The 8,458-nt window shown below is 43.4% G+C and overlaps 1 long non-coding RNA gene across 1 annotated transcript; it reads left to right on the top strand.

Annotated features, from left to right (window-relative positions):
• The first annotated feature begins 4,961 nt into the window (after window positions 1-4,961).
• LOC125483844 lies at window positions 4,962-8,458 on the top strand. Its single transcript, XR_007262740.1, has 3 exons — window positions 4,962-5,063; window positions 5,457-5,549; window positions 8,432-8,458. It is a non-coding gene; the product is annotated as an uncharacterized LOC125483844 (long non-coding RNA).

Below are 8,458 nucleotides of genomic sequence, written 5' to 3'. Positions count from 1 at the left end.
CCTAACTACGAATCAAGTGATTGTCAGTTCAACTCGTACCTGACTCAAGTGTAATTCACAAATTCTTTACACTTCCACATTTATCTTCCTCATTGCCCTGAAACTGAGATGAGCTTTGAATTCCTGACCTGAATCCTGACAAGAATCCTTTCAATGTCTCACATCAGTAAATGTCACCAAGAATATCAGAGGAGGGGAAGCTGAAGTCGTTCACCCAAGCTTTAGTTCAATTTCCCACACCCAACGACCCAATCACTGCATCTCCCGGGAATGGAAAGGAAACAAATCAAAGAATGAAACCAGTCTCAGCTTTGTGAGTCTTTGGGAAGCGGAATCAGAGGAGAATGAAGGTGAACTTTCCAACTCAGCAGAGCCAGTCAAGGAAGCTTCCCCTTCTTTAAGAGGCTGGGAGATTGACACTGATGTTCTTGGGGACATTAACTGACCTGAGACACTGAAAGGATTCCCGTCAGAGACTGTTCTATGTTTGATTTTGTCAATGTCAGGAACAATAAATCCTGATTCCCTGACCGGAAATTGAACCCATGCCACAGCAGTGAGAGGGCCAAGTCACAACCACTAGACCACAGGGCCGGATGGGATTTATCCTAGGATTCTCTGGGAAGCTAGAGAGGAGATTGCAGAGCCTTTGGCTTTGATCTTCATGTCGTCATTGTCTTCAGGAATAGTGCCAGAAGACTGGAGACTAGCAAATGTGGTCCCCTTGTTCAAGAAGGGGAGTAGAGACAACCCTGCTAATTATAGACCAGTGAGCCTTACTTCAGTTGTGGGTAAAGTGTTGGAAAGGATTATAAGAGATAGGATTTATAATCATCTAGAAAGGAATAATTTGATTAGGGATAGTCAACACGGTTTTGTGAAGGGTAGGTCGTGCCTCACAAACCTTATTGAGTTCTTCGAGAAGGTGACCAAACAGGTGGATGAGGGTAAAGCGGTTGATGTGGTGTATTTGGATTTCAGTAAAGCGTTTGATAAGGTTCCCCATGGTAGGCTATTGCAGAAAATACGGAGGCATGGGATTGAGGGTGATTTAGCGGTTTGGATCAGAAATTGGCTAGCTGTAAGAAGACAGGGGGTGGTGGTTGATGGGAAATGTTCATCCTGGAGTTCAGTTACTAGTGGTGTACATCAAGGATCTGTTTTGGGGCCACTGCTGTTTGTCATTTTTATAAATGACCTGGATGAGGGCGTAGAAGGATGAGTTAGTAAATTTGCGGATGACACCAAAGTCGGTGGAGTTGTGGATAGTGCGGAAGGATGTTGCAGGTTACAGACGGACATAGATAAGCTGCAGAGCTGGGCTGAGAGGTGGCAAATGGAGTTTAATGCGGAAAAGTGTGAGGTGATTCACTTTGGAAGGAGTAACAGAAATACAGAGTACTGGGCTAATGGTAAGATTCTTGGTAGGGTGGATGAGCAGAAAGATCTCGGTGTCCATGTGCATAGATCACTGAAAGTTGCCACCCAGGTTAATAGTGTTGTTAAGAAGGCGTACAGTATGTTAGGTTTTATTGGTAGAGGGATTGAGTTTCGGAGCCATGAGGTCATGTTGCAGCTGTACAAAACTCTGGTGCGGCCGCACTTGGAGTATTGCGTACAGTTCTGGTCACCGCATTATAGGAAGGATGTGGAAGCATTGGAAAGGGTGCAGAGGAGATTTACCAGGATGTTGCCTGGTATGGAGGGAAGGTCTTATGAGGAAAGGCTGAGGGTTTTGAGGCTGTTTTCGTTAGAGAGAAGAAGGTTAAGAGGTGACTTGATAGAGACATACAAGATGATCAGAGGATTAGATAGGGTGGAGAGTGGGAGCCTTTTTCCTCGGATGGTGATGGCTAGCACGAAGGGACATAGCTTTAAATTGAGGGGTGATAGATATAGGACAGATGTCAGAGGTAGGTTCTTTACTCAGAGAGTAGTAAAGGCGTGGAATGCCTTGCCTGCAAAATAGTAGACTCGCCCACTTTAAGGGCATTTAAATGGTCATTGGATAAACATATGGATGATAATGGAATAGTTTAGGTTAGATGGGCTTCAGATTGGTTTCACAGGTCGGCGCAACATCGAGGGCCGAAGGGCCTGTACTGCGCTGTAATGTTCTATGTTCTATGTTCTATGTTCTAAAACAGGGATGTCAGTGGAAAAGCATACTTATTTTCTTACTGACACAGCTTTTGGCCTTTTTTTCACTGGAAATAAGTTTCTCCTCCAAAATAATCAAGTTACTGAGTTTGTACAGCAGGGAAGGAGGCCCATCATCCCAGTTTCCAGCACTTAGCCTGGAGCCCTGTGTGCTCTGCCGTTTCAAGCGTTCATCTCAAAAAATGTTTTGCCCTGTAACGTTTTAATCTCAAGTGACACAAAGAATGGGACTGAGGTTTGAGATGGTAAAATTGTGTTCACGCCCCCTCAGGGAACTGAACCTCATTTTCACCCACAGAGGGAAACACACAGACACATTGCCCCAAGAGTGACAGCGGCCTCAGGAGAGATCAACCCCCAGAAAGCAAGGATTTCACCCATCTGCCTTATATCATCCCAATTTAGACTTCAAAACCAGTGTCTGGTTACAGCAAACAAAGCAAGAATTCGGCCCCTCCCCTGTCCGTGTTTCTCCCCCATTGTTTCCCAGTTACTCTGCATTTTGTTCTGCCTAACTCGAACATTGCTCACGTCAGCTGCTTTCCGTCCTCCCGAAAGATCTTCCTCAAGTACCTAGAAGGACAAACAGGAAATTAGTGTTTCAAACGCATTTCTGGCTGGGTGAGGAAATGACCTGGTGGTGTTAATGCTATTTAATGAGAAATAATTTCGAACGACTTTAAAGAGCTCCTTCCGATGTTGGTTGCAGCAGGTAGTGAAAATTCTCTCACTCACCAGGAAAAATGCAACTCAAGACCACTGGGAAAACCACTAAACTACAAAGTCATGCATTAGAAACTGCAATGTAATAGATTACTGGATAGCCTGTGCATCGTACAAGAAGACAATGCGACAAATCTGATACAGAGCCGAGGCGATCATGTACAGAAGAATGGGAGATTGTAATGCCAAATCAAACAGTATCCAGGGTGATATGAACAGAGATCTATCCTGGTAGTCGAGCGATGAGGATTCAGTGCCTTCACTGGCATGGCCTTTTAATGGTTAACATTTACAGTAATAGATATAAAATACTGACTAATCTTTAGAAGCAGAAGTATGTCATGGACCAGTCAGAATCGCTTCACTGCATGTTACAGGGCCACATCAGCAATGTCAGCTGCAATTGCCTGATGTGCAAACAGATTAAAACAAGAAGAGAGGGGACGTCAGGAAAAGTGAAGGGCCATGGTGGTTTGTGAGAGCTGACTGTAGGCCTAATGGAGCCAGGCCCAATGTGGGTTCTGAAGACTGGTTTTCACTGTTTACCCTGGTATATAATCACTCTGGATCAATCACCCACAATGACTCTCCTTTGTGTGTTGCCCTTTGCACATCTCACCTCAGTTCAGAGCCCAGAGGGCATCCATACATGTTAACTTGGCAAATTTCACTCAGGTCAGCTTTACAGTCTTGTATTAGGACCATAAACATTAGGAGCAGAAAGGGACCATCCAGCCCATTCAGTCTGCTCCGCCATTTACTGATCTTATGTCTGATATGATAATTCTGAATGCACTTTCTTGCCTTTCCCCATAACCCTTGATACCTTTACTGATTAAAAATCTGTCAATCTCACCATTGAATACACTTAATGACCCAGACCTGACAACGATCTGCTGTAAGGAATTCCACCAATTCATCACCATCTGAGAGAATAAATTTTCTTCATCTGTCTTAAATGTGCGACACCCATTCTGATATAAGGCACTCTGGTGCAAGATTGTCCAGAGGGAAAAACATTTTTTTGTGTCCAACATATTAAATCTGAAAGAAACCTATATGCTTTAATAAGGAGCAAGTACTGTTTTTGTAGTACTGTGTCTGAGCATGCGAAGTCAATGGATTTCAGCACTTCCTCCTGTTTGGTTTCATCCCTGATGTAAAACTTTCACTGATTCTGACAGAGCTGTCCCTTTATGTCTTTTAATGTCAGGAATTCACGTTCATTTTAAGAGTTTCGACAGGAACAATAAAATCCCCATTCCTATTTTGGAATCAAACCAAGAACACAGCAGTTGCAGTGCTGAATCCCAAAAAGGAAAGCGCGCACAATACTTGCAATTTTTTGTCTTGACACTACTTTTGACCTTTTGTTTCAGTTGCAAAATATTAGTCAGTGAGATTTTAACACCACGGAGAAAGACCCTTCGGCCCATTACATCTATGCCAGTCATCAAATAGCTCACTTCTAAACCCAGTTTCCAGCACTTGGCCCATCACCTCGTTTGCTCTGACATTTCAAGCGCTCATCCAAATAGATAGTCAATATTTCAGGGCATCAGTGGAACAAAAACACTTTCTTCAACAAACGACAGGAAGCATTGCTGTTTGCTACAATATGAAATCTACATTTTCCTCTTTGAAGACGACTATGAAAGCCAAACTCTTTCTCAGAGCCGTTTGCCAGTTTTCCTCATGATGCCAACAGTGTAGAATGAAATCCCACACCGCCTGAGTTTACCAGTAATGACTCTCTACTTTCAACCTCTCTGCTGACATGAGATGTGGTGTCCTCAGGTTAAACCACCACCAGTTTTGTATCTCTAAGAAGAAAGTAGCCCTGTGACCCAGAATGTGTATGGCCACTCAGTGTGTGGCTCAGTGTCAGACTTTGTGATATTATGTCCCTGGGATGCAAAAGGCACGGTTTATACTTTATAAAATGTATATATGTCAGTTGTCCTGGCAGGAAGTAAAAAGAAAGATTGCTTGTACACATTACGACAAATAAAAATTCAATCTTTACAATGGTGGGCACTTAACCCAGATTGCCCAGGGCTATGCACTGCATTGCTTATCACTGCGCAGGCTCAGAATGTTCCCGCGTGCCCACAATTTAGAGCCCGCGCAGTGGGAGCGAACCTGAGAAGTGGTCGCTGTTTTCCTCGGCTCCGCAAAAGGTAACAATGAGGCGGAATGGAGTAGGCGGTAGACGGGGAGGCTTTCCAAACACTTTGTGGATGCGACAGACCCTGCATAAAGAAACTATCTGTCCCCGTTTCAGAAAACGGGACAAATTGAGGCTCCGTCTCCATGACAGGCCGCGGGTAATGGCCGCCATCTTTGTAGGAGGCAAAGGGCAGCAGGGCGCATGTGCGGTCGCCGTGGGCCAGGGGAAAGAATGTTGTGAATGTCTCTCCTGGACTGACAGGAATGGAGTTTATAAACTTCTTTAACAGGGATTGAGGAGGGGAGGATTTACACACAGCAAACTCCAAAGCAAAGAAATGTTTGCTTCTTCTGAAATTTTGACCCGGACTGACTGAGATGGGTCTTGTAAATTTTTTTTACAGCATGTTAGAAAAGGATTTGCAGATCGGAAACTCAAACCAAATATGATACACCAAGATCTAAGTGAGCCACTTGGATATTATTGGCCTTTGAATGTAAGTATTGAGTAAGATAAAAGTAACATAAGGTTCCTTCCTTCTATCGCACAGTAACTATTGCCCAGTATCTTAAATCTGTGTCTTTCATAGTTTTACTACCAGTGAAGAAGATCAGCTGCTCTTTATCTGCCTTATTTAAACATCGACACTTTATCAAATCTCATCTCAATCTCCTTTGCTCTGTGCAGAACAACTTCAGTTTCTCCAATCTGACCTTACAACTAATATCCCTTGGTTGTTGAGCCATTCTGATTCATCTCCTTTCAAGTCTCTCCTCAGACCCTCACATTCTTTGTGGAGATCGCCTGTTTGTACAGGCCCAAATGCTCTGTGTTCAAGTGGGTGATGATATCACACACAAACAATTGCTCACTGATATCACCCTGATTCTCGGGTATTTCCTGAACTGTGAGTTTACTCTGACCCCAGTGCTTCTGATATCTTTTGAGCTGCGGACTCTGGCATTGATTTTAAAGTTGAACACAATGAAATTATTTCAATATTTTAAACCAGTAATCTACACCATTAAGCTTCTCCTGCTGTTTTCAGTTTCTGACTCTAGAGCTACTGTGACTCATTTTGTCACCCCCTCGCTCTGTGGCTGGTGTCAAAAGCTGCTTTATAACACCATACATTGTTCTGGTTCATCTCTGCTCTCCCTGATCAGCTCTCTGTCATTGTCTAACCTGGTCTGTCTTCAATGATGGATGTAAAACTGTCTTAGGTATTGTATTGTTATTTCCATTGACTCTCTAAATGAGGTTTTTTACAGCTGAACATTGCCTGGCCATTTGTTGCTGGCGATTTCCTTCCCTTCGTGGTCCCACAGTGCTCTTTTTAGGAAAGGAGTTTTTCACCAAGTGATGATGAAGGAACTGTGACATGTGTCCAAATCAATGGCAATTAATTTGTATCCATATAGTGCCCTTCACATAATGGAAACTTCCAAACTGTTCCTTGGTAGTGTTATGATGCAACTTCTGACCCTAGACACACAATGAGATATTAAGGTGGTGACAAAATGTTTTATGGTCAAGTAAGTTGTTTTCAACCAGTATTTTAGGGTGCAAAACTGATTTTGAGAGAGAGAGAGAGAGAGGTTTAATGAGGACGTTTCACAGTTTATCAGCTTGGCAGCTAAAGGTTGAGAGCACCAAATGTGGGACAGTTAAAATCGAGAATGCCTGTGTGCACCTCATACCATTGTAAGTTCCTCTATTTAGATTTTGGCTCCGTGTCTCAAAATCAACTCTGTCACTCTCCATCCTAATGAAGAGCTCTATCATGAAGAGGTCTTCACTTTTCCACATGAGGCCTTTCACAGTCCAATTAATCCACTCTTATTACACAATTAAAATTTTGAAATAAAGTTACTGTAGTTTCTGAAGACTGTAGGACTGTTCTCTCACTTCAGAGAGAGAGATGACAAATGGTGCTTTAACCTCAGGGTTACCACACCTCGGGCAATGGGCAAGGTTAAGATGGTGGGACCTTCATGGTGATCTCAGCTGTATAGGAATTGAGCACATGCTGCTGGAGTCAATCTGCATCACAAACCAGCTGTTCAGCCAACTGAGCTAACCTACCCCTGACCATTACACAATACGCCATTGAGGATGGCCTGTCCTCTCTTTGGTCACTCAATATATAGATGTAGAAAACCATCTTGTACACACTCCAGGAATTTCTCCTGTCTGGTATTGTTCCTGATTTGATTTGCTCAACCTATGTGCAGATTGAAGTCACCCATAATTACCATGAGCACAAGATGTAGGAGCAGAATTAGGCTATTTGGCTCATTAAGATTGCTCCACAATTTGATTGTGACTGATATGTTTCTCAACCCCATTCTCCTGCCTTCTCCCACAACCGTTGATCCTCTTATCAATCAAGATAATTATCTATCTATCTCTGTTATAAATACACTCAATGACTTGGCCTCTACAGCCTTCTATGACAATGAGTTCCACAGAATCACCACCCTCGGGCTGAAGAATTTCCTCCTCATTTCCATTCTAAAGGGTCATCTCTTCACTGAGAAGCTGTGCCCTCAGGTTCTAGTCTCTCCTACAAGTTGAAACATCTCCATGTCTAACTATCCAGGCCTTTCAGTATTCTGTAAGTTTCAATTATGTAGCGTCATAGAGTCTGACAGCACAGAAGCAGACCCGTCGGTCCAACCAGTCCGTGCTGACCATGTTCCAAAACTAATGTAGCCCCATCTGCCTGCACATGGCCCATGTCTCTCCGGACATTTCTTATTTATGTATTATCTAAACGTCTTTTAAACATTGTAAATTCTACCTATATCCACCATTTCCTCTGGAAGTTTATTCCACGCGTGAACCACACTCTTGGGGGAGGGAAATGGTTGCCCCTCATGCCTTTTCTCAATCTTTCACCTCTTACCTTAAAAAATATGATCCTGGTCTTGAAATCCCCCACCCTAGGGAAAAGACACTTGCTATTCACCTTATCTGTACTCCTCAAGGACAGGACCTAAACAGTTCATGGTAGGGCCCTGGGGAGTGTTGTATCTAGGTACCTTTGTACCTAACATGGTGCCATAAGTGGCAACTTGTAAACTTTTCACTGTATTCATGTGAGTACACGCGACAATGAAACTAATCTAGTTGATTAAAAATATGCTGCCCCCTGCCCTGGTCTTGAAATCCCCACCCCAGTGAAAGGATACTGCCCATCAACTTTTTGTTACCCCTCAGGATTTCAGAAACCACTTTCAGGTCAACCTCAATGTGCTACACCCCTGTGAAAGGAGTCCCAGTCCCCCATTATGACTCAATCCCTCCGTTCTCAGCAACGTCCTGGTAAATCTCATGTGAACTCTCTCCAGCTTAATAATATCCTTGCTATAACAGGTAGACCAGAACTGGACACAGTACTTC

Source organism: Rhincodon typus, chromosome 8, assembly GCF_021869965.1.
Source record: "Rhincodon typus isolate 14 chromosome 8, sRhiTyp1.1, whole genome shotgun sequence".
Classification (NCBI taxonomy): Eukaryota; Metazoa; Chordata; class Chondrichthyes; order Orectolobiformes; family Rhincodontidae; genus Rhincodon; species Rhincodon typus.
This window is presented reverse-complemented; position numbering and strand designations above follow the sequence as displayed.